This window comes from Bufo bufo, chromosome 11 (genome assembly GCF_905171765.1).
Source record: "Bufo bufo chromosome 11, aBufBuf1.1, whole genome shotgun sequence".
In the NCBI taxonomy this organism is placed as follows: domain Eukaryota; kingdom Metazoa; phylum Chordata; class Amphibia; order Anura; family Bufonidae; genus Bufo; species Bufo bufo.
Genome location: NC_053399.1, coordinates 72,816,533 through 72,843,671, shown reverse-complemented (window position 1 = coordinate 72,843,671; position 27,139 = coordinate 72,816,533). Strand labels below are relative to the sequence as shown.

The 27,139-nt window shown below is 47.5% G+C and overlaps 2 protein-coding genes across 2 annotated transcripts in view; one reads left to right on the top strand and one right to left on the bottom strand.

Annotated features, from left to right (window-relative positions):
- Positions 1 to 27,139, bottom strand: part of LOC120981622 (NACHT, LRR and PYD domains-containing protein 3-like) — a 3,400,916-nt gene that overhangs the window by 2,215,469 nt on the left and 1,158,308 nt on the right. The window lies entirely within an intron of this gene.
- Positions 1 to 27,139, top strand: part of LOC120981623 (NACHT, LRR and PYD domains-containing protein 12-like) — an 840,242-nt gene that overhangs the window by 129,894 nt on the left and 683,209 nt on the right. The window lies entirely within an intron of this gene.

Sequence of the window (27,139 nt, the reverse complement as noted above, 5' to 3'; positions counted from 1 at the left end):
GTTAACTCCTGCCCCACTGTTGATAAATGCTTAGATTTTCACAGTTTTGGACTCTAGCACCACCTCGGCAGACAGGAGAAAATGGGTACTACCAGTAAAAGACAAAAGTAGGTTTTCTTGCTCCCCATCCACACCACCAATAGTAAGTTTTTTCCTTTTTGTTTACACCTTGATGCTGCAAGTATGGACAAATATTCACAAAATGTCCCTTCTTGCCACAATAAAAGCAGACTCCTTTCACATGACCCAAGCTTTTGCCAGGAGTAGCTCCTCCTAACTGCATAGGCTCATCACAAGGTGCAACTACCAGTGTCTCTCCACCATAAGTGTCAAAGGAAGCAGTACCCTTATTGAACAGTACGTCCTGAAGGTGAAGACCCCTAGATCTCTCCCTCAGGCGTCTATCTAGACGTACAGCAAGGGACATAGCTGCCTCCAATGACACAGGATTTTAATGAAAAGCCAACGCGCCCTGCAGTCTCTCGGAGAGACCCTGACAGAATTGGCTACGGAGAGCAGGATCGTTCCACTCAGTATCGGTAGCCCATCTCCTAAATTCACAGCAATAGGTCTCCGCGGAACGTTCTCCCTGCCGCAAACTCTGTAACATGGTCTCGGCCTGAGAGATCCGATCCGGGTCATCGTAGATGAGACCCAAGGCTTTAAAGAATTCATCTACCGACCGGAGGGACGGTGATCCGGTTGGCAGAGAAAAATCCCAAGATTGGGAGTCTTCTTTAAGCAATGAAATAATCATACCCACACGTTGACACTCATCCCCAGAAGAGTATGAATGCAGCTTAAAGTATAATTTACATGACTCCCTGAACCAGATGAAATTGTCACTACCCCTGGAAAACCTGTCTGGGAGAGCCACCTTTGGTTTGAAGGAGTTCCTGTTGACTGCTTAGTGGATACCGGGTCACAAGTGATGACTTTAACCGTTACTTGGTCCGGATTACAACACAGATCCCTGTCATAGGAGTCGTGTGGATGAATGTACGGCTATGTGGACAAGAAGTGGGGAGAAAAGGTATCCTGCTGGTCCCCGAGATGTTCAAAAGGAATGTACCAGTGATAATGGGCATGAATATTCTGCGAGAATTGGACCAGATCATGTTCACTAAATGGGGACCGGGTTTTCGCAAACAAGCCACTCCGCACAAACCCACCCAGAAAGCATTTCAATGGTTGATCCGATTCTGTGGGACACAGAAGAGTGTCCCAGCACATCAGTCCATGGGTACTATCCGAGTGCCGGGGAGGGCTACCCTCACCCTCCCTCCGGGCCGGGAGACTGTACTGACACTGCCCGTGGGAACCTTCTGCAAACTTGAAGGTATGGAGGTGATCATTTAACTGGTGGGCCTAGGAGAGCTAGGCCAGGATGCCTTGGTAGCCCGGACACTAGCAGTGGTCCAGAATGGACGAGTACCCATAAGAGCTGTGAATATGAGACATCTAGAAGTCTTCTTGATGCCAGGAGTGGAACTGGCTCGTGTGTACCTACATAGGGATAAATACTGAGCCGGAGAGAAGTGACTCTAGCTCCGGTAGGTGATGCTGTTTGGACCCTGGCAGTTACTGCCAGTGCAGAAGAGGCTCAGACTCCAGAATGGAATGGGAGAACCATCTTGGACCAAATGGAGATAGATGTGAAGGCTCTGATTTCGGACCGCTTGCGAGCAGTTGAAACCATGCTGTGGGCGAATCAGACGGCGTTTTGCCCGCCATGCCAATGACTTTGGCTGCACAGATGCTATCACGCATGAGATGCTGATGGGGGGACACTCCTCCAATTCGGGAGAGATATCGGCAGATTCCGCCCAAGTTGTACCAGGAAGTGAAGACATTGTTGAAACAGATGATAGATTCCGGAGTGGTGCGGGGTAGCCAGAGCCCTTGGGCAGCGTCAGTGGTGCTTGTCAAGAAGAAGGACGGCACTATTCGATTTTGTGTGGATTGCAGGCGGTTCAATGCATGCACCACGCGAGACTCATACCCTCTGCGTCTCATCGAGGAGTCTCTGACGGCTCTAGGATGGGCAAAATACTTCTCCACCCTGGATCTAGCAAGCGGGTACTGGCAGGTACCGGTGGAAGAGCAGGACAGTGCAAAGACTGCATTCATACTCCCCATGGGACTATTTGAATTCAACAGGATGCCATTCGGGCTGTATAATGCCCCGGGCACCTTCCAGCGGCTGATGGAGAGGTGTCTGGGAGACCTGAGTTTTGAGGCCACTCTGATACACCTGGACGATATTGTGTACTTCGCTACTTTTCAAGAACAGCTGAATCGACTAGGGCAGGTACTCGAGCGACTGCATTCCCATGGCCTAAGGTAAAGCCAAAGAAGTGTCATCTCTTCAAGAGGGAGATCGAGTACTTGGGCCATACGGTGTCCCAAGACGGAGTGCTGCAGTCCCAAGATAAAGTGGCTGCAATACGACAATGGCTAGTGCCCAGAACGCTGCGAGAGTTGAAGGCCTTCATTGGACTGACCAGGTACTACTGGCGGTTCATCAAAGACTACGCAAAGATAGCGGGCCCTCTGAATGAGTTGTTGAGAGGAACGGCTGGGAGACCCAAGGGGAAAAGTGTTCCCTGGCGACAGAAGCAGGAAGAGGCCTTCCAGGCCCTAAAAGAAGCCCTGACATCTGCCCCCATCTTGGCTTATGCCGACTTCGACAAACCGTTCCTCTTCTCTACTGATGGCAGTCTCTACGGACTCGGGGCAGTCCTGTCGCAGGCACAAGATGGACACAAAAGAGTTATCGCCTATGCCAGTAGGTCCCTGTGGGATACGAAGCGAAACCCCCACAACTACAGTTCCTTTTGGCTGAAACTCCTTGCCCTGGTGTGGGCCAAGACTGAGAAGTTTGTGGGATATCTGACAGGGGCTAAAATCTTGTTACGGACTGACAACAACCCCCTGGCCCATCGGGACACTGCTAAGCTGGGAACCCTGGAGCAACGTTGGGCAGCTCACCTTGCAAAGTACGATTTCTCGATTAGCTACCGTTCCGCTACAGAGAACACTAATGCCGATAGTCTGTCGAGGGTTACTTTTGAAACTCCGGTAGGGGATCTCGATGAACAAAAAGAAGAGGATGAAACTCTATCAGACAAGTGGGGAGGCCCGTGCTCTACCAAAGACATTGGGGAGAACTAATGAAGAATGGGGCCGAATACAAGATGAAGACGTTGGACTGCGAGAGATGAAAGTCTGGGTAACCCAGCGAAGGAAACCCAACAGAGAAGAAAGGACTGACCTTGATGCCGAGATTAAGTCCATTCTACATCAATGGGACAGACTGGAAGTTCACGGAACTGTTTTGTACCGCAAGTGGCAGCAGCCTGCTGAACTAGAGGCGAGGTGGCAGGAAGTAATTCCTAGAAGCGTGGCACGGGAGATAGCCAAGGAGGCCCATGAATTTGGAGCTCACTTTGGGCCAGTCAAGACCTACCAGTGGCTGCAGCGTTATGTATATTGTCTGCGACTGGAGGCCATGGTTGAGGAAGTTTGCCGACAATGTCGAGTGTGTGAACTCACTAAAAGCACGGAACAGAGGGCACCCCTACAGCCCATACAGACCAAAGAACCACTGGAAGTATTAATGATGGACTATCTCCTTGTGGGACAATCCGCCAGAGGTCCACAGTACTGCCTGGTCATGATTGACCACTTCTCCAAGTTTGTAGCTCGGGCTGTCTGTCAAGACTTCATCCGGGTTTACATAGAAACATAGAAAGTGTCGGCAGATAAGAACCATTTGGCCCATCTAGTCTGCCCAATATACTGAATACTATGAATAGCCCTTGGCCCTATCTTATATGAAGGATGGCCTTATGCCTATCCCATGCATGCTTAAACTCCTTCACTGTATTTGCAGCTACCACTTCTGCAGAAAGGCTATTCCATGCATCCACTACTCTCTCAGTAAAGTAATACTTCCTGATATTACTTTTAAACCTTTGCCCCTCTAATTTAAAATGTCCTCTTGTAGCAGTTTTTCTTCTTTTAAATATTCTCTCCTCTTTTACCTTGTTGATTCCCTTTATGTATTTAAAAGTTTCTATCATATCCCCTCTGTCTTGTCTTTTTTCCAAGCTATACATGTTAAGGTCCTTTATTCTTTCCTGGTAAGTTTTATCCTGCAATCCATGTACTAGTTTAGTAGCTCTTCTCTGAACTCTCTCCAAAGTATCAATATCCTTCTGGAGATATGGTCTCCAGTACTGAGCACAATACTCCAAATGAGGTCTCACTAGTGCTCTGTAGAGCGGCATGAGCACCTATCTCTTTCTACTGGTAATGCCTCTCCCTATACACCCAAGCATTCTGCTAGCATTTCCTGCTGCTCTATGACATTGTCTGCCTACCTTTAAGTCTTCTGAAATAATGACCCCTAAATCCCTTTCCTCAGATACTGAGATTAGTACTGTATCACTGATTTTATATTCTGCTCTTGGGTTTTTACGCCCCAGGTGCATTATCTTGCACTTATCAACATTAAATTTTAGTTGCCAGATTTTTGACCATTCCTCTAGTTTTCCTAAATCCTTTTCCATTTGGTGTATCCCTCCAGGAACATCAATCCTGTTACAAATATTTGTGTCATCAGCAAAAAGACACACCTTTCTATCGAGGCCTTCTGCAATTTCGCTGATAAAGATATTAAACAATATGGGTCCCAGAACAGATCCCTGAGGTACCTTACTGGTAACAAGACCATGGTCTGAATATACTCCTTTGACTACAACCCTCTGTTGTCTGTCCCTCAGCCACTGCCTAATCCATTCAACAATATGGGAGTCCAAGCCCAAAGGCTCTAATTTATTGATTAGCCTTCTATGTGGGACAGTTTCAAAAGTCTTACTAAAGTCTAGATAAGCGATGTCTACTGCACCTCCGCCATCTATTATTTTAGTCACCCAATCAAAAAAATCAATAAGATTAGTTTGACATGATCTCCCTGAAGTAAACCCATGCTGTTTTTCATCTTTCAATCCATGGGATTTTAGATGTTCCACGATCCTCTCCTTAAGTATGGTTTCCATTAATTTCCCCACTATTGATGTCAGGCTTACTGGCCTATAGTTGCCCGATTCCTCCCTACTACCTTTCTTGTGAATGGGTACAACATTTGCTAATTTCCAATCTTCTGGGACGACTCCTGTTACCAGTGATTGGTTAAATAAATCTGTTAATGGTTTTGCTAGTTCACCGCTAAGCTCTTTTAATGGCTTTGGGTGTATCCCATCAGGCCCCTGTGACTTATTTGTATTAATTTTAGACAGCTGACTTAGAACCTCTTCCTCTGTAAAGACACATGCATCAAAAGATTCATTAGTCTTCCTTCCTAACTGAGGTCCTTTTCCTTCATTTTCCTTTGTAAAAACTGAACATAAGTATTTATTGAGGCAGTCAGCTAGTTCTTTATCTTCTTCCATATACCTTCCTTCTTTTGTTTTTAATTTGTTAATTCCTTGTTTTAGTTTTCTTTTTTCATTTATGTATCTGAAGAATGTCTTATCACCTTTTTTCACTGACTGAGCTAATTTCTCTTCTGCCTGTGCTTTAGAAGCTCTTATAACTTGCTTGGCCTCTCTCTGCCTAATCTTATAAATTTGCCTGTCATCCTCGTTTTTTTTTTGTTATAATTACTAAATGCTATCTTTTTGTTTTTAATGATTTTGGCCACTTCTGCTGAGTACCACAGTGGTCTCTTCCTTTTTTTGCTTTTACTGACAAGCCTAATGCAATTATCTGTTGCCTTCAATAGTGCCACTTTTAAGTGGTCCCATTTCTCCTGGACTCCATTAAAACTGTTCCAATCTGATAGGGACTCGTATACCACTAATCTAATTTTAGAAAAGTCAGTTTTCGGGTGTCCGAAGCGGATTCACTCAGACCAAGGAGCGTGCTTTCAAGGTAAGGCTACTTTCACACTAGCGTTCGGGTGTCCGCTCGTGCGCACCGTTTGAAGGGGCTCACGAGCGGTCCCGAACGCATCCGTCTGGCCCCAATGCATTCTCAGTGGAGGCGGATCCACTGAGAATGCATCCGCCTGCCAGCGCTCAGCCTCCGCTCCGCTCAGTGAGCGGACACCTGAACGCTGCTTGCAGCGTTCGGGTGTCCGCCTGGCCGTGCGGAGGCGAGCGGATCCGTCCAGACTTACAATGTAAGTCAATGGGGGCGGATCCGCTTGAAGATGACACCATATGGCTCAATCTTCAAGCGGATCCGTTCCCCATTGACTTACAATGTAAAGACTGAACGGATCCGCTCAGACAACTTTCACACTTAGAAAATTTTCTAAGTTTTAATGCAGACGCATCCGTTCTGAACGGATGCGAACGTCTGCATTATCGGAGCGGATCCGTCTGATGAAACATCAGACGGATCCGCTCCGAACGCTAGTGTGAAAGTAGCCTAAAGTGATGGAGGAGCTACACCGACTGTATGGCATTGAAAAATCCAGGACAGCTCCATATCATCCCCAAGGGAATAAGGCCTGTAAGCGCTTTAACCGGACACTGCTTCAAATGCTGAGGATGCTAGAGGAAGACAAGAAGATGCACTGGCCTGACTATCTGTCTGAATTGTTCTGGTCTTACAATAACTAGTCCACACCACCACCGCTTACACCCCATACATGTTACTGTTCGGAAGAGCTGTTCGGGAAATCGTTGAATTGAATCTATAACAACCATAGGACCTAATAGAACGATCAACCACCTCATGGGTGAAAGAACACCGTCAGCGGCTCCAGACCATTCGCAGGTTAGCAGGTCAGCGGTTACAAGAGAGAACTCATACTGACCGTTATCTAATCCAGGAGGTTCCATTGCAGCCTGGGGACCGGGTACTGGTGCGAGAGAAATGGCCCAGAGGCAAGTTGAGCGAGCGTTGGGAAGTACAGCCATACAAAGTGATCAAGAGAGTGTACCTCAATGGTCCGGTCTACGAAGTACGGGTTGAAAATGAGGAGTTTGCCTCAGGGACTCTGGATAACATTATGCTACGGCCATGCCAGTCTGAAGATCCCACACCTGCTCAGACGACACCTCCTTCTGTCCCGTCCTCAGAACCTATTATCCCCGATGAAAACGATAGTAAAGATTGGTGGACCGTTCCTAACATTGAGGAAAGTTCTCAGGCTGCAGGTGATGAAGCTCCTGCCACAGAACCAGTACTGGCTCGCAGTGAGGAGGAACCCTCAACCACATCTGAATCTCCTATTGTACTGAATGATTCCAGGTTGACAGCTCCCAGTGGAGAGAGTTAGGTCTTAACAGATAGCCAAGACCTCCGGAGATCCAGTAACCTTACTACAGGGGCTCCACCAAACAGGTACGCTGCTGATCAGTTCCTTTGGTCCACCTATATGTATTGCGGACAATGTTGTACTGCGGTTTAGAAGTTGTATTAATTATATTTTTCTCATGGACTATCTAGCAAGGTCGAGGACGGCCACGTTTAAGTGGGGAGGCACGTAAGGGTCAGCCCCTAGAAACACCAATTTACTTTGTGCTGTATTGCTAGTGATATGGTTTCACACAGACTGTGATGCCTTCCTCGAGCCACAAGAGGCCGCTGTGTCATTGAGTAAGAGAGGAACGAAGTTGTAGGACCCCAGAGGATGTAGGAGGAGTTCAGGTTCCCGGGCTTTGGGATGGATTGCGGTTTTCCTTGCTGATGTGAACAGAGACTGTAAAGTGATTCTTCCTGGCTGCTGTGGGACAGAGCAACAGAGACTGTAAAGTGTGTCCGAGAGGAGTGATATCATTCTATTCAGAGACCACTGATAGGATGGGTACGCCTGTCAGAGCTGTACTATGTGGATGCCTGTACCTGCAATCCGTATCAGGAGCCAGACTACACCTGCCTCCACATACCAGACTAAGACAAGCAGCTGCCTACAGAACTGTGAGTGTGCACCGATGCTAATCTGTGATAGGTCATAGAGCAGGATACTTTAGTCAGTGCGTTGTAGAAATGTGCCCTGGGTAGCAGGGGCAGACAGGAAAACAATAGAGGAGAGTAGCCTGTATTTTTATGTGTTTGCTGGTTGAAGCATATTTTGTAGATGCAAATTTATGTAAACTTGTTAACACTGTTCCTGTCATTTGTCTATTGCGCCCCTGGTGCATTGGCACAATACTGTTAATCCGATTTTCCAGCCGTTATATTTTGTTATTTAATAAAGCCGGTATCTGCTTCAGTCTCCTCGTCTGCTGTAATGTATTTGAACTCTGCCCTGCGGTCTCTTTCCCCTCTGACCACTACAGGGGTGCAACAGAGGATTGTTTTGCAAGGGGTTCCTTTAAGATGAGATAAGTGTTTCGTAACGGCAGTTGCAATGAAACTATGGGATACTGTCCCTTTTAAGAAATGGTTTTGGTACCCAGGTGTAGGAATGGCCGAGTGGTATAGGGTGTCCTATAATGTCCCTTAATGTTTTGTGCACATGTCACGGTGCTCCTACCTGAATATGCTGGAACCCCAGGCATTGGCTCTGAAGCAGACAAAGGGGGTAGTTGAATGGTCCAGACCTTGTGATGAAGTTAAAAAGCAGCTTTATTTTGCATAAACGTTTCTCCAAACGGTTTACAGACTGTATTTTGGTCCCAGAGGGCTTTAGCATCAACTCTGGCAGGCAAAGAAACTCAACTCTGCTACATCGGTTGCTCTCTGGCACTGCTGTGCTGACAGGCTGACTGAATAACTTTGCTTTAGCTGTATGCTGCACTTTCCTTCTGTAGTCTGTCTCTTAAGTTAACTTTCTTCCTGGCTTCTGTGGCTTCAAGCTTCTGCCTCCATGTCCAGCTGAGCTTAGGGAGCACTGGCTGGCTTGGTTTGGGCTTGGGTACGTCCCGATGAGACGTTGTCCTGCACACCTTCACCTAGCTTGGGGTAAGCTAGGACTGGCCTCTAACTAACTAGTCTCCACCCTTCTTCTGGAGCCACCGACTGGTTAAGGAGGGTGATCTGGGACTGCTGGGATCCCCCCACTTTTCCCCATTTTCCTTGGTTCCTTCCTGGGAAGTTAAAAGTATGGGGTGTCTGGGTTAGCAGTTGCTGCGTCTCCAGCAGAATGGGGGTTAAACAGCACTGTGCTGTTTGTTGCTCCCTCCCCTTCCCTCCATCCTCACAAATGTGCCAGCCCCCACAGTATTTAAGATCCTTCCCTTTCCTCTTCCCCCCTCTTGGCCGGCCCTTGTTCAGTTGGCAGGGGTCTTAAGTTGTGGTTTCTGTTATTCCTATTTTGCCAGTGTCTTCTGCGGCTCTAATTTCTGTTTCCTTTTAGTGTAGATCGCTTCTACTTCATATTAAGTCATATCTGGCGGTATGAACACAATCAAGAGTATGGGGTTAAGAAAAATGGCGGACTTGCCCACTGGGAGTCCAGCGGCCAGCATACTGCTCCTGTTGGTGGATGGTTCAAGCAGTTCAAGGCTCGGGTTTTCTGTGTTATGAGAAATAAAATAAAGCTGTGGCCGATCCCCACCCAACAAGTTGGCAGTACTGTGTGATTTTTAGGGTTGGGATAGTTCGTGGGGGGAAAGGGGGATTGGTTGTTGGCCCTGCTGTTGGGCTGGGTTTCCCAGCAGTCTTAGAGAGAGGGTTAGAATGGAAAGAAGGGTTCCATTCTCTCTAACTGTAGCTCTGCCATGCTTGCTACCGCCTACTAGTGAACCAGGTACATTACATGAACATATACAGTTGCATAGGAATAGCAATGCACATTGTAGTGGACTGAAATAAATGCATAAGATGACACTGTGTTAGCCCATAGGAGACAGTAGCGGGGTGCAAAGTGGTAATGGCACTTTGGGTCATTACAGGGGCATTTAGGGGATTTGGTGGGATTAGATGTTTAGTTAAGTTTTGGGAGGAGTTAGAGGCGTGGCCACATAGTGTCCCTCTTCTTTTTTTTCAAAAGTTGGGAGGTATGAGGTTTGTTGTGACCTCCTCCTCCCTGTGCAACTTTGTGGGAATTCAGGCACAAGCACATTTTCATGGAAATCATGATGATTATTAGGGAGTGTAAATGTGTCCTTACTGGGGGGCGTGTAAGTGCCCAGAGCAGCATGAGCTGTAGATATGGCCCTGACTCCACAACTTTCATACGTGAGCTTAAAGGACCCAGAGAAAAAGATAAGTATTTAATGTGGTTTTCGGTTACACAAATTAGACATAACTCCAGCATTGCCGCTTACAGCTTTGTATAATCAGATGAGGAGGTTCTGAGGGCATCCAGTGTAATTCTGATCTGTGACCCGTGTGTCCATCCCGGCACAAGACTCTTCAACATCACAGATTAAAGCCTGCTGGAAAGCCTGCACTGAGGACCATGCCCCGAATGTATGCAGATCTCTGGCCGCACAAACTAAACGCCAACAATCTCCACAAGTTCCTCTGTAACCAAGGTAAAATGTCACATAAGAAGTTCACCTGGAGCTCGGAGCATTAAAAGACATTTTTTGTCACTTTATGATTTTTTTTCTTCTCATTGGTGATTTCACTGTGCGTCCTGGTGAGCCTGATCCACCTTCACACAACGATTGATGTACCCAACTGCGGACTTCAATCCACAGGAGCAGAGCTGTTCAGAACCAGACCACTCTGAACTAAACCCGAGTTCAGTCCAAGGTTTTTTACAGTATGTAAGAAGGAACAAGGAGCCGTCATTGACGGAAGATACGTGTCACCGAGGTTCCTGGCCTCGGTGAGGTAAGAACCAGATTTTTTTCCTAAAGTGTCAGTTCTGTAGTGCAGTCTGACACTTCAGCTGTCAGAATGGCTGTAAAGCCAATCCGGGCCGGTTCTTATTGGGAGCAGCCAAAGAGCAGGGTGGGTGGCTGTTCCCCACGGATCCAGGCCGGGTTTTAGCTGGGATATAAAAACCCAGCCAGCATGTTCAGCTGTGTGGATTATCCTCCATCTACTAGTGGAGTGCTGGCAGTCTGGTTGTTGGAGCTTGAGCGTTTGGACCTAGACTAGGCCTGCTACATTGTTTGTGGACAAAAGCACCTGGACTACTGCTTCCTTCAAGGACTTATGTGCTGCAGCCTGGTGTGAACAAACACCAGACTCAAGGTGACTGTTTTTTCTTGAAACTGTTATTTTGTCACTTTACGTCTGTGTGAATAAAACACTGCACTATTTAAGTTAAAGACGTTGTCATTGCCTCTGTACTGCGTCCGCAAGCCTGTCTACCAGAGCAAATCCCCACATTTGGTGTCGGATGCGGGCAGACACAGTGAGGCAGGCCTGAAGGCTGAAAAGTTTTTGTTTTTCCTGGCACAAGTTTATGTCCTATATCAAGCCGGCAAGGTTGCGACCCGTGTCCCCTGACAAAATGGAGGCGGTCGTGAAAGCCCTCGTGGAGGCTAACTTGCAGCAGTGGGAGGCTAATAAGCAGCAGCAGGAAACTAACCAGCTACTATTGCAGCATGTGATGGCGTTGCAAGCTGCAGGAGCGTCCCACAACATCCACGATGCCCGGAAAGCTGTCCGCGCGGCGATCCCAAAGATGACCCCATCTGATGACGTCGAGACCTATCTAGTGGTATTCGAAAAGGTGGCTGTGAGAGAAAAGTTACCCCGAGACCAGTGGGCTGAGGTCGTCGCTCCGTTCCTGGCGTCTGGACCCCAGCAAGTTTTCTTTGATCTCCCTGATGATCAAGCGGCCGACTACCTGACCGTAAAAGGTGAGATCCTGGCGAGACTGGGGGTGATTGTGTTGGTCCGGGCCCAGCGGGTGTATCAGTGGGAATTTAACCCGGCTGAAACCGCTAGACCACAGTACTATGAACTGTTGCACCGGTTGCAAAAATGGCTGCAGCCTGACGTTTTGACTCCCGCGGTTATGCTGGACCGTCTGCTGGCGGATGTGTTCTGGAGGGCTTTGCCGTACCCTCTCCAGCACTGGATCGGCCAGGTGTCTCCGGGTAATGCCCTGGAGATGGTCGAGCGCTACGAGGCCACCAGAAATCTACAGGGGGGTTGTTTTGGGAGGGGGCCAGTCAAACCCCGGAAAACTCCACCCCAGACCAGGCGGCCGGTGCCAGCTAGACCCGCCCGGGATGTACCCCCTGCAGACCCAAACCCGGTGGTCTGCTGGCGTTGTCAGGAGCCTGGACACATAAGGGCCGACTGTCCCCTTCGGGGGGAACCCATGGACACTAACTATGGCTACCGCCACTCATTATATGCCAGAAAGTTGTGTGCCACAGGAATCTCCGAGACTATGGACAATAGCCACCTGTGCCAGGTGGAAGTGGGGGGCACTCTGGCGGTGGCACTGCTGGATTCAGGGAGCCTGGTGTTCCTGGTAAGGGCTGCCCTGGTGCGGCCTGCTAAGTATACTGGCCGAAAGGTCGGCGTAGTCTGTATCCACGGGGACTTAAAGGACTATCCACCATATTGGTCTGTCTAAAAACGGTGGCCGGCAGGTGGACTCATGAGGTGGCTGTCGCCACAGGGCTACCCTATGAATTAATAATTGGGAGAGACTTCTGGCCGGATATGAAAGTCACCAATACACATGAGACAGATGTAACCCTAGCAGAGTGGCCCGACTCAGGGGGGAGACCAGAACCCTGGGAACCTGAGTCTGAAGGGCCAGCGGTAGGGGTGATCGCCACTTCGGTGGAGGAGGGGGAGACAACCCCGCTAAGCGTGATGGTAGGAGACGTGGAGCACTTGCCACCGGGTCCGGAGTTGGCAGACCTCAACGTCTCCGGAGATAATTTTGGTAAAGCCCAGCACCAGGACCAGACTCTATCTCGAGCCTGGGAAAATGTAGTAGTGGTTGAGGGTGAGCCGCAACAACCGGGGGCCGAGTCTATGTTCCCCCATTTTGTGGTTCAACAGGAGATGCTGTACCGAGTAAATCAACTACGTGGTGAGCATATTGAACAGCTGGTGGTGCCCAAGTAGTATCGCAAGCTCGTGTTGGATTTAGCCCACCAACATGTTCTTGGGGGACACCTGGGCCAGCAGAAAACGCAAGACCGGTTTCTACAGAGGTTCTACTGGCCCAGTGTGTTCAGAGAGGTAGAAGAGTATTGTAAGTCTTGCCCAACCTGCCAGATAACCAGCCCCCAGCCACATTTCTGTAGTCCCCTTGTCCCTCTACCGATTATTGAGGTTCCATTCGAGCGGATCGCTATGGATCTCATAGGCCCAATACCGAAGTCAGTTAGAGGGCACCAGCACATCCTGGTCATCCTCGACTACGCCACGCGGTACCCGGAGGCGGTGCCACTGCGTCATACGTCAGCTAAACTCATAGCTAAGGAGTTGATGGAAATGTTTTCTAGAGTGGGTCTGCCTAAGGAGGTTCTAACTGACCAAGGGACCACATTTATGTCCAAGGTCATGAGAGAACTCTGTAAGTTGCTCCACATAAAACAATTACGGACATCATCCGCAAACGGATGGCCTGGTAGAGAGGTTTAACCAGACGCTAAAAAATATGTTGAAACGAGCGGTGTCTAAGGATGGGAGGGACTGGGACCTTCTGCCCTATCTCATGTTCGCAGTGCGAAAAGTGCCCCAGGCCTCTACCGGGTTCTCGCCCTTCGAACTGCTATACGGCAGACACCCTTGTGGTTTATTGGACGTTGCCAAAGAGGCATGGGAACAACAAACCACACCGCACAAAAGTGTTGTTGAGTACGTCACCCAGATGCAGGGACGGATGGAAACAGGGTTACCTCTGGTTAGGGAGCACATGGAGGCAGCGCAGCGAGCCCAGAGTAGGGTCTATAATCAGCAGGCTCGGGTCCGAAAATTTTACCCGGGTGATCGGGTGTTGGTTCTGGTACCAATTGTAGACAGTAAGTTCCTAGCTAGGTGGCAGGGGCCCTACGAAGTACTTGAAAAAATTGGAGAGGTAGATTACAAAGTACACCAGCCAGGGAGGCAAAAGCCGCAGCAGGTGTACCATGTGAATCTGCTCAAGCCGTGGAAGGAAAGGGAAACCTGTACGAAAGACAGCCCACGAGCAGGGTTTCTAGGGGAGGCGGTTTCGGCCCCTCGGTCTGAAGCAGGGGACGCGGCTGCCACTGTGAAAACTGCTGACAGCCTCTCCTCTAAACAGGCTCAGAAAGCCAGGGAGTTCATTAGTCGGAACACAGATGTGTTCTCAGACCTCCCTGGACGCACGTCCGTAATCCGGCATGACATAGTCACTGAGCCTCAGACGAAAGTCCGGTTAAAACCGTACCGGGTACCCGAGGCTCGGCGACAAGCTATCACGGAGGAACTGCAGCTAATGCTCCAGCTGGGTGTCATTGAAGAGTCAAAAAGTGAGTGGGCCAGTCTGATAGTATTAATACCCAAGCCAGACGGGACATTGCGGTTCTGTAATGACTTCTGCAAACCTAATGAGGTGTCCAAGTTTGACGCGTATCCCATGCCCCGAGTGGATGAGCTTATTGAAAAGTTGGGCCAAGCCCGGTATTTTTCTGTGTTGGACCTCACCAAAGGGTACTGGCAGGTACCCTTGACGGAGGCTGCCAAAGAAAAAACAGTTTTCGTCACGCCAGAGGGGCTGTATCAGTACAAGGTATTACCCTTTGGTCTACATGGCGCTCCCGTCACGTTTCAAAGGTTAATGGATATTGTACTCCGTCCACATCGTCGATACGCTTCGGCGTACCTGGACGATATCGTTGTCCATAGCACCGACTGGGAAAGTCACTTACCTAAAGTACAGGCTGTAGTGGACTCCCTTAGGAAGGCTGGCTTAACCGCTAACCCAAAAAAGTGCTCAATAGGGTTAGAAGAGACAAAGTACCTGGGGTATGTCATTGGGCGCGGAATGATCAAACCACAGGTGAACAAAATTGAGGCAATTAGGAATTGGCCCCGACCTGTCACTACTCGGCAAGTAAAGTAGTTCCTGGGTATGGTGGGGTACTATATGAGGTTTGTGTCACGACCATGGTCATGGTCGTGACTCCTTGAGCCGCATGCAGTTGCCCGCGGTTTGGTCTTGTGGTCAATCACAGGTGAGGGTGGTTAGTATGATGCCTCATGTGTGGTTGCCGCTGGCAACATGATGTTATTTGGCAGTATAGCAGCCTGAGCTGGTTGCTAGGCAGCTTGCTGTCAAGTGCATGCGGTTGCACCTGGCAACCTGTCTTTGTAGGTGTGCACTTTGTATGTTTGGTGTGCATGAGATTTTAGTTGTGTGCATTTTCCCTTTATGTAACACTTACCTTCTTTGCTGTTGGAAGGGTTAATTCCTTTCCTAGTATGTCTGTGTGGGTGTGGCTACTTGGGCTATTTAGCCTCTGCTGGAAGCCTGTAGCTGAGGGGTACTCCAGGCATGTTGTGCTGGAGTCATCCTCCTGGTATCCTGATGCCATCTATCCAGTGAGGGCCACCCTTGTGGTCATAAAACTAATATATTGATGTTATGCTTATGTTTGTATGGAGTCTCACCTTATTGCAGTTATGGATCTGGTTTCCTGTGTGAGTTATGTTGTGTGCTGTGTCCTTTTGTGTGGATAACAGCTATTGAGCACGGGTTCCAGTCAGTGTGTCTGTGGAAGGTAGGTGTGGAGGTGGTTTCACTCGCCTGCCATATCAATATGCTGTTGATGTTCCCCTTTCCTTGCAGCTTGGCCAGGGAGACTCCTGTTCCTCCGTGTCTAGGAGGAACAGGTCGTCTTACCCTGCTCCTAGTCAAGGGATCTCTTGAGGGCTAGTAGGGACTCGAGGTTCCTGAGTATGAGCCCTCCTACCATCTGGGTTGGCTCATACAGTTAGGAGTCAGGGTCAGAGTTAGGGACGCTTTAGGAGGTTACCTGCTCCCTAATTCTGTTGTCCAGGCCTAGCAGCTTCCTTATCCTTAACATCGCACGGATGAGGGTTTCCCCCACTCTGGTCCGTGACAGTTTGTCCCCAATTTTGCTACAGTCGCCGCACCATTGACAGGCCTTTTGAAGGGACGCAAGTCAGTTACGGTCCACTGGGATGAGCAGGCGGAAAAGGCTTTCTCCGCTTTGAAGTCGGCCCTGTGTGGGTCCCCGGTTTTGGTGACGCAGACCGATGCCTCCGAAGTAGGTCTCGGTGCTGTACTATCTCAAGATATTGATGGGGAGAAGCATCCCGTTGTCTTCCTCAGCTGGAAGCTCACCCCAGCCGAGACTAGGTACAGTATAGAGGAGAGAGAGTGCCTGGCCATCAAGTGGGCACTCGAGTCTCTCCGCTACTATCTTTTGGGAAGAAGGTTCCGTCTGGTGATGGACCACTCCCCTCTGAAATGGATGAGCCAGGCCAAAGAGAGGAATGCTCGGGTCACCAGGTGGTTCTTATCTTTGCAAAATTTTAAGTTTTCCGTGGAACACAGGGCAGGCAGGTTACAGGGAAACGCGGATGTTCCTGGCCTCGGTGAGGTAAGAACCTGATTTTTTTTTTCCTGAAGTGTCAGTTCTGTAGTGCAGTCTGACACTTCAGCTGTCAGAATGGCTGTAAAGCCAATCCGGGCCGGTTCTTATTGGGAGCAGCCAAAGAGCAGGGTGGGTGGCTGTTCCCCACGGATCCAGGCCGGGTTTTGGCTGGGATATAAAAACCCAGCCAGCATGTTCAGCTGTGTGGATTATCCTCCATCTGCTAGTGGAGTGCTGGCAGTCTGGGTGTTGGAGCTTGAGCGTTTGGGCCTGGACTAGGCCTGCTACATTGTTTGTGGACAAAAGCACATGGACTACTGCTTCCTTCAAGGACTTATGTGCTGCAGCCTGGTGTGAACAAACACCAGACTCAAGGTGACAGTTTTTTCTTGAAACTGGTATTTTGTCACTTTACGTCTGTGTGAATAAAACACTGCACTATTTAAGTTAAAGACGTTGTCATTGCCTCTGTACTGCGTCGGCAAGCCTGTCTACCAGAGCAAATCCCCACAAGTAGTAATCAATTCCCAAAGTTATTACACAAGTCTCAAGCTAAGTCGCAAAGTAATAACTTTGGCTTATCGGAGCCCATACATTCTTATACTGTACAGAGAGATCTAATGCCCACTATCTGCTTGCACAAAAAAAAAAAGAACTCGCCTCCTCCATTTGATGGCGCTGCTGTGAACACTCCCTAAACTGGAAGCTCAGGACAGGACCTGCTTTCCTCCATTATGATGTCACACTGGTCCTGTCCTGAGCTTCCAGTAAGCAGCGAGTGTTAACAGCGGCGCCATCAAATCGAGGCGAGTTATTATTTTTTTTTAACACAAGTGAGGGAGGGGCGGGAGTTAAAGGCTGTACTAATGAGCGCTCCACAATGGAAGCATTCATTAGTAACAGTCCATCTAGGAAATTACCGGCAATTATTATTGGCGGTAGAAAAAAATTACTGGCATCGGCAGGGCCACTAAATTACCGGCTTGGCTGGTGATTTACCGGCTGGTTGGCAACCCTAGTCACATGTTAACATGCTATAAAGTGAAGACATTCCTCAAGGGTTCTGTATTTCTAGGGCATGGACATATCATATATCTGCCGCCATTCCTGACATCCACCACACACAAGAGGTGGCTTCTAGTGATGACATTTATGGATTTTACTAACAGCCCGGGACATTTTCTCTCCACAGTCACAATCTACAGATTTTATACTAACGCTTTGTGGACGCCTCACCCACATCTCATCTTCTTATTCTTACAGATTGGATGATAATGGTCTACCAGACACTTCCTGCATCCAGTTGGCATCTGTAATAAGGAATAACCGGTCCCTGAAGAGACTTGACCTGTCTAGTAACGGCCTGTCTGGTCCGCACTTCAGTGACTTGATGGAGGCTCTGTCCAGTCCGGCCTGCAGGATAGAGGCATTAGAGTGAGTATAAGAGATGTGTACAGGACTGAGACATGTGGGGCACAAGTTATACATGGATTTTATTCTATTTTATGCTCCACACCAGTGTTATGTCTATGAGATAAACTGCTGACTGCTTTTTGATATGTGACGTCTCTACTAATGTCTGACTAATGCCCCAAGTCTAGTTGTGTTACCTGCACCCCTGAATTTTGCCACAATCTGTATATAAGTGTCCTTGGTGGATCACGTAGCACCTATGGAACCCATAAACCCTAGCTAACATCTATGACTCCTGACTAGGGTTGTCACGATACCAATATTTTGATTCGATTTCGATACCATAAAAAAGTATTGCGATACTCTATACCATTTGATACCATGCAAAAAAAATAAAACACCAAAAAAGGCGCGTGCATTCTGCATTTTATGGAACGTCCGGACCAAAATAGAACAGTTCCATCCTATTTTTGGGGGGTACAAGGTGACTAAAAATCGTGCGTTTTTTTTTTTCTGTTATGGCGTTTACTGCATAAGAGATATTTTTTAATAGTTTGCACTTTTTTGGGCGTGGCAATATGTAATACTTTTATTTTTTTTATTGTTTATAAATTTTATATGTAAAATTAGGATTTAAACTTAATATTTTGGTGGGGGTTTTTTTACTTTTTTTTTTTTTTACTTTTTTTTTTACTTTTTATTTAATAACTATTATCCCTTTAGTGCTAAAACCCTTGCCCTATTCACCCTGATAGAGAGCTATTAGAGTGAATAGGATCTTACACTCTCCCTGCTGCCCTGGGCTTTGTGCACACGGCAGAAGGGAGCTTACCATGGAGGGCTTCAGTAGCGATTACACGATTACACTGCTGAGATCTGGGATACAGAACGAGGAAATTACTCTCAACCTGTATGAGCCTCATCTCCCACCTCTCTCCGCTCTTGTTCCTCCTTGCCGCCCTTGCTCCTTGGCGTTTACCTTCTGGAGCTTATGGTTCCGCGCTCTGCGTGATTATGGTTGGGCTGCCTGGCTGACTTCGGCTAAGAACTGTGAAGTGAGAGAGAAACTTTGTGAGTGACCAGCGCATCTACTCTGGATTTTCCTCCTGGTCTCTGTCCTGCTTCCTCTGGTCCCTGCTTCGTGTGGCGTGTGTTCTGTCTGTTTTTTGGTCCCCTGGACCTTAGTGGGATGTCCAGATCTCTGACTCATCGCCTCAGAAGTATTCAAGGATTAGTGCCCCGCTCCGTGTCAATATAAGGACTGTATTCTACACTTCTTGGAGGCGCTTCATCCCACTCTCCCCCGCATTCCTGGAAAGAAGCCGAGTAGGAGCCTGAGGCCCCTGTCCTCTCCGAAGACCCCTCCAGTGTGGGGAGATTTATCCATGTTGTTTCTCCTGTCTTTTCCTCTCCCCTTCTACAGTTATTTATTTCTTTATTAATGTATTAAAGAAACAAAGGCAAGAAAAAGGAGGAAAAAAAAAAAGCAAGTAGTATTTTGGGTCAAAATAAGGAGAAGATGAAGGAAAGTGAGGAGAGGGTGAGCAAGAGAAGTGAAAGAAGGGGAATAAAGGAAAATAGGGAAAGATTAAAAGAAGGAAAATAATAATAATAATTAATAATTAATAAATAAAAATAAAGGAAGGAGAAGGGAAGAGAAAAAAAAAAAAGCAAAGGATGACCCCTAAGCAAAATAGGCGATCAACAGACTCGTCATCGTCCAAATCAGGACAGAGACTGGCAGAATCACCAAATTTAAATACCAGCGCCGGACAAAAGGGGAAACAGGATATAAATATGATAAAGAACACCTCAGAACCCAGACCAGATGAGACACCAGATGAATATCCTCAGAGTGGAGAGAGTGAGAGGGCGGATGAAATGGACACCCCAATGGGGGAGCTTTCTCCATTGGAGGCTATTCTGTCAGTGGTCAAAAATAACGGAAAGGTGATACATGATGTCGCATTGCAACTGGGGACAGTCCAGACAGACGTGGTTATAATAAAACATGACCTAACAAAGATACGAGATAGTCATCGATATAGAAAAGACTGAGTTCCCTAGACCAATAAGTAAAAGTACCTGAAATTGCCACTTTGAAAAAGGACTATAATAATTTGAAAAAAAAAGTTGTGAACCTGGAAGATAGGCCGAGAAAATCTAATGTTAGAATCCTCGGGCTCCCTGAGGGTGTAGTGGAAAAAAAAAACAGCTGGAACGGTACAATCCTTAATCTTTGAGAACTTTGGGAAGGAACCCTTTTCACCATTGTTTCTAATCGAGAGGGCCCACTGGATTCCCGGGGGCAAACCGATCCCTGGAAGGCAGCCAAGGGCACAATTGGTCAAGATGCTTGCTTCCCGGGATAGAGACATGATCTTAAAACAAGCACAGGAGTGTCCTCCTATCCTATATAATGGCAGTAAACTCTCGTTCTTCCCGGACTTCTCGAAATACGTTCAATTTAAGAGACATACTTTTCTTGCCGTAAAAAAACACCTTCAGGGCAAGGACATCAAATATTCCTTTTTTTATCCAGCCATATTAAGGATAATATTTAATGGAACAGTTCATTTTTTGGACACTCTGTCTCTGGCTAGACTGGAATAATGTTGCAACTTGGGCATATCCTTTTTTTTTTTTTTGCGGAGGTGGTAGTAGTGGAGAGGGGGAAGGATGGTCTTAGTAAAGAGGTCTGTTCCATTTAGTAGTGGATCATGGGATTTTGGGGTGGATAGGGGGGTGGAATGGGTTTTTGTGGGTGGGATGCGATGCATCTCATAGGATGGTTGAGCGAGAGGGATGGGGTTTATTGGGGATCGCTTTTGAGTAGCTGATTATATGTCTGTTACGATTTTAACCTGGAATGTAAGGGGACTTGGGGACAAATTAAAAAGACAAGCTGTGTTTGATTTGGTCCAGAGACACCTACCTGAGGTGGTCTGTTTATTAGAAAACTCATTTTATGATGAGGCTGGGACACGGATTACTAGGGGATGAGTCGCGCAGGCATTTCACTCTTCTTTCACCAGTCATTCTAGAGGAGTCACGGTGTTTATACATAAAAAGATTGATTTTTGTCTGCGAGGCATCCTCTATTGATAAGCAGGGGAGATTTGTTTTTCTGCATGGGAAACAGCATGGGATTAGATTATGCACTTTAGCTTTTATTTACATTCCTCCTCCTTTTTCGCTTGATGTACTCAATCGTTTACTAATGTTTATGGAGAAGTGGCCAGATTGTCTTACCCTAGTAAACAGAGATTTCAATTGTGTCATTAATCCCAAGCTCGACCGGATCACTATGGATGGAAACATTTATAGCGCCGCAGTTAAACAGGGGTCTCCTTTGGCCCGATTCTGTCAGGAGTCGGGCCTTGTAGATGTATGGAGTGAGTGACTCTCTCACCTTACAGTTCTTAGCCGAAGTCAGCCAGACAGACTCCTGTGTGACTAGATCTGGGAACTGTATGTCTAGGATCGACCTTGCCTTGGTACCGTGAATGAAAAATTCTTGAGATATATTAAGCGCATGAGATATTAGGCCAGGTCGCTTTCAGATCATGTCTCGGTATCCCTTGAAAGGGTAGTACCTCCCTTTAGATTAAATCCTCATTGGTTGTCTGTAATAGACAACCATGAGTGGATGAAACAGGAGATGGCATATTATTGGAAGGTCAACCATAAATCAGCCAAAATCCAATTTGTTTGGGGTGCGTTTATATGGGATGGTGCAATTCTCCAGGGAAAGAACCGAGGAAAACAGAAGAGTTATGCAAAAAGTAAGTCAGGAGTATTCTGATTTTCTTTTGGACAAAGGTTAAGCAAAGGCTCTTTTTTAGGGGACAAAAACAATTTTGTGAAGCAGGGCATCCTGGAAAACTCTTGGCTAAGGTGATATCTAATCAAGATTAAAAAAAAAAAATTTAAAAAAAATAGGTAGCATCCAATTAACCGAGGGTACTATTTCTGTAAATCAGGAAGGAATAAAGGAAGCTTTTATAAAACACTTCTCGGAAATATATAAATCTAACAGCAATAGCTCGGATGAAGGGATGGAGGCTTATTTGAACTCCATCAAGTTTCCGACTCTCACTGAAGCCCAGAGGAGCTTCCTTGATGCAGAATTCTCCTTACAGTAGTTAGAGGCCACATTAAAGATCTTCTCTGGAAACTCCTCTCCCGGCCTCAGACGACCTTACCTACGAGTTTTATCGTAAATACGGCAATGTTATACTCGCATATCTGATGAGGGTTATTGTCAACTCCTTGGAGGAGGGTATTTTACCCGAGTCAATGGGCGAGGTGGTAATTGTTTATATATATTAAAAATAGAAAGGACCCCTTCGATATCGAGGCCTATAGACTGATATCACTCTTGAACACTGATGTTAAGCTTCTGGCAAAGATGCTGGCTATCAGGCTCTCCAAAGTAATTCCCTTGATTATACACCCTGATCAGAATGGGTTTATTCCTGATTAGGGCACCCACCACAACCTTCATCGTCTTTTTGCGAACATTCAATCCCCTGGGGGGGATTCCCGCTCCATCCTGTCTTTGCATGCCTCTAAGGCATTCGACAGGGTGGAGTGGAAATTCCTTTGGAAGGTGTTAGAAAGGATGAGATTTTGACCTAGATTTATTAGTATGGTTAGACTTTTGTGCAACGGCAAGATTGAATATTAACGGTATCTTGTCCCCTAGTTTTTTGTTGTCCAGAGGTACTCGTCAAGGTTGTCCCTTGTCACCATTATTGTTTGATATCTATATTGAGCCTTTAGCACTCAGCATTAGACAAGATACAATTATTGAGGGCTTCGGAGTATCGGGTCCAGAGGATCGTATCTCTCTATATGCGAACAAGGTATTATTTTACATAAATCAAACCCACACTACTACCCCAAGAGTGATCAATCTAGTTATTTCCTTTGGGGAAGTCTCTGGTTTAGACATTAACTGGTCAAAAACAACACTTATGCTACTGGATAACTTTGAATATTTGAGTGAGGACTACTTTACAGTGTTAAATATAGTTGAAACAGTCGAATACCATGGCATGATGATATCGCCTAGGATTGATGACTATATTCAGCTTAATTTCTGTCCCTTGTGAGTAGGAGTAACGCGCACACCAATTGACCCTTGTGTAGTGCCCACGCCTATCTAGTGGGACACTACACGCTGGGCTGGCACTACCCACAGAGGCTCTGTGGAGCCTGGAAGAGGATTTACGGCTCACAGTGGAGTCTGGCAACAGCACCAAGGGAATATTCAAAGCGATGACTCTGGGAATCACGTGACTGTACAGTCCAGTTTGGGAGTGGACCAGTGGATCAGGGAGAGAACGCCAAGAGTCCGCCTAAGTATCCAAGGAACTGTAAGTGCGGCTTCGCTGCTTCACATCACACTGCACTGTTCCAGTGACACTTTGGGACTTATATGAAAGCTGCAGGATACAGACTTCACCTTCTTTGGATTACAAATAGTATTGCACAATACTTAGGGTGCGCCCCAACGTTAAAGCTTGCTCAGGAACATTCAGGTGCAGCCAGGCTGCTTTATGGACATTGGGGAAAATTACTCAGGTACTGAGTTAGTGTTAGGCAGTATTATCCTTACTGTGTGTTTATGGTCCGTTACCATTCTGTTTATGTATGCGCAGCTTCTTGTTCACTATAACTGTTCAGTAAACGCAAGTGTTGTAAAAGAACCGCTGTCTGTGTGGCATTGTGTACCCTCTGAATCTGTGGGCCCAGTTCTCAGTCCTATTTCACTCCTAGTTATAAAGATTACACATGTCAGTTGCCTTAAACTTCTGGAGAGATAAGATGTCTCCTTCCTGCAGCTCTGTCCCTCATGGCTCTGACTATGTTTACAAAACAAACCTTGTACTGAATCCCTGGGGTTTTCTGAAGCAAAGCAGCAGGGGCAAAGAGGCTAAATACACTACATCTCATCAGTATTAGCAATTCCCTACACCTGCGTAAGATATTCCCAAAAAACGCATTAGCCAATAGAAGCCTGGTCACATGATCCTCATCAGCCAATAGAAGCTTGCAGGTCCTTAGTCTCCACATACACACAGTTTTATGTCAGGTTTCCATAACAACCCAGCCATTTTTCTTCACTGCTGTAGGTCAGCTTAAAAGGGGCAGAGTGCTGTGGATGAAACTGTTTAGGGAGCGGAGTGCTGTGGAGGTCACAGTTCAGGGGCAGGTAGGGTGGCCATTCAGGTCACCCTTAAAAGACGGACTTAAAAAACGCGCCCCCAGGTCCTGCTTAGCCACACCACAATCTGGTTAGGCCACGCCACCTCACACTCCGCAGCAGACAGGCCAACTTGGGTCAGCTGCAGGGTTGGAGGGACGGTGACTTTCTCCATGCAAATCACGCTTAGACAGAACAGTGCTGCTACCTGAGAGTGAGCTGTTCAAAAGGGACATCCCTGTGTAGCCCTCAAAAGACAGACTTAAAAACTCCACCCCTAGGTCCCAATAAGCCACGTCCCCTCCCACTCCGCAGCCAACGGGAATTGAAAAAATGAAGGTAAAAATCAACTTCTGTCAGCTTCAGGGGTGGGAGGGAGGGTGACTTTCTCCAGTGCTGCTGTCTGAGAGTGAGCTATTCAAAAGAACATTCCTGTGTCCGTCCAGGCCCTGCGCCAGACGGAGGAAAGGTAGTCTGAAAGCCGGACTATATGGCGTAAAACCGGACCTCTGGCCACCCTAGGGGCAGATTGCTGTAGAGGCCACTGTTAAGTGGACGGGGTGTTGTGGAAATCACTGTTAAGGAGATAGGGTACTGTGGAGGTCACTAATAAAGGGGCGGCCGCTGTGGAGGTCACTGTTAAAGGGGCTGGCTGCTGTGGAGGTTACTGTTAAAGGGGCTGGCTGCTGTGGAGGTTACTGTTAAAGAGGCATTCACTGTGAATGTTACTGTTGTGTCGCAGTTGCAGCACGTCACATGTCGCAGTGCAACTCCATAGCCTATCATTATAAAAATTGTTGAGACAAAATGTTGCACAACACATGTCGTCGTGTAGCCCTATAAAGGGGCAGGGTGCTGTGGAGGTCACTGTTAAGGCAGCGGGGTACTGTAGAGGTCACTGTTAAGAGGATGGGCCCCTGAGGAGGTCACTGTCAAGTGAGTAGGGTGCTGTGAAACTTCCTATTAAAGGGGCGGACTGCTGTGAAGGTCAAAGTTAAGGGGATGGGCTGCTGTGGAGGTCCCTTTATAAAATGGCGGGGCACTGTGGGGGGGTCAGTGTTAAGGGGTGGAGGACTGTGGAGTTTACTGTTAAGGGACGGGGTGCGATAGAGGTCACTGTTATGGGGGGATATGGTCTATCTTTTAACGACACACACAAACATTAGATGAAATATACCCGTGCGAACCCGGATTCTTCTGCTAGTGAAGTAATAAAGACATTGGATTTTCTCCTGAGCCTGCTGCTGGATGTTTTCTACTGTTCTGACAAACACATCCTCTATACATTGTACTGCTCTGTACTTGGTGAGCGGTGAGGAGGTGGTAGCGCTCTCCTGAGCTCCGGTGAGTACAGCTGGAAGGTGCCAGGAGTCGGACCCCCACAGATATCATATTAATGACGTGTCCTGGGGATAGGACATCAATATCCAGTTCCTGGATAACCCCTTTAAATTCTTCAGCAGACCCCTAAATGATAACATAAAGGTTCTGATGATCCCTTTAACAAATCAGTCGGATGAAAACAAAATCAGTAATGTCCTTCATGTCTGAGAAGATCAGCGCTATCAGTAATACCTGCCCCCCCGCTGTATAACACATAATAGGAGCAGTGACCCCCTCCCCGGATAACACACAGGTAAGTGTTCTAGGACTGACCTCACCAGAACCTGCATTGTGCCTCCACATGGAGGAGGTGTCATATGTCCTGAGAGACATCTGGAGGGACAGGAAGGACACATCTGCTTCTATGGGGCGGATTATGGGTCTGAGCAACTCCCAGGTTATACAGAGCTGTAATATGTACATGAGCCCTTACCGGCATAGAGAGCTCATCTCTGCCTGTGCTACATTACCGCTGTATGGCGGTATTATTACTGATGATAAGGGCTGTAATTTACTCAGAATGGAGAGGATTACTGCTCGTTATCAATAAGTAATAATCAATACCAGCAGAATCCAGAGAAACCCTGAATGTAGTGTAATGTCTACTAATAATCCATCCCCCAAATAACTGACTGAGCGAGGGCAGAGCCACATGTGTCCTATAGTACTGTGAGGAGGAGAACAGGGGCCACAGGGGCCACAATAGATGATGGAGGAAAGAGAATGGGGGCCACAGTAGATGGTGGCGGAATGAGAATGGAGGACACAGGGCCTACAGACTGAGGGCCACAATAGAAGATGGAGGAATGAGAATGGAGGCCACAGGGGCCACAATAGATGATGGAGGAATGAGAATGGGGGCCACAGACTAAGGGTGACAATAGATGGTGGAGGAAGAAGAATGTAGGCCACAGGGATCATAATAGATGGTGGAGGAAGAAGAATGGAGGCCACAGGGACCCCAATATATGGTGGAGGAAGGATAATGGAGGCCACATGAACCACAATAGATGTGGAGGAAGGAGAATGGAGGCCACAGGGACTACAATAGATGTGGAGGAAGGAGAATGGAGGCCACAGGGACTACAGTAGATGTGGAGGAAGGAGAATGGAGGCCACAGGGACTACAATAGATGGTTGAGGAAGGAGAATGGAGGCTAGAGGGGCCACAATAGATGGTGGAGGAAGGAGAATGGAGGCCACAGGGACCACAGATGGTGGAGGAAGGAGAATGGAGGCCACAGGGACCACAATAGATGGTGGAGGAAGGAGAATGGAGGCCACAGAGTGAGGGCCACAATAGATGGTGGAGGAAGCAGAATGGAGGCCACAGATGCCACAGACTGAGGGCCACAATAGATGGTGGAAGGAAGGAGAATGGAGGCCACAGGGGCCATAGAGTGAGGGCCACAATAGATGGAGGAAGGAGAGCTCTCAGCAGCTGATGACGCTGACACAAGTTCCTCTAGCTTTATGACTTTTGTACATTCATGTGCTGCCATCTTCACTGATTTATGACATGCCATAAAGTGAGGACGTTCCTCAGGGGTTCTGGATTTCTAGGACACGGACATATCATATAGCTGCCGCCATTCCTGACATCCACCACACACAAGAGGCGGCTTCTAGTGATGACATTTATGGATTTTACTAACAGTCGGGGACATTTTCTCTCCACAGTCACAATCTACAGATTTTATACTAACGCTCTGTG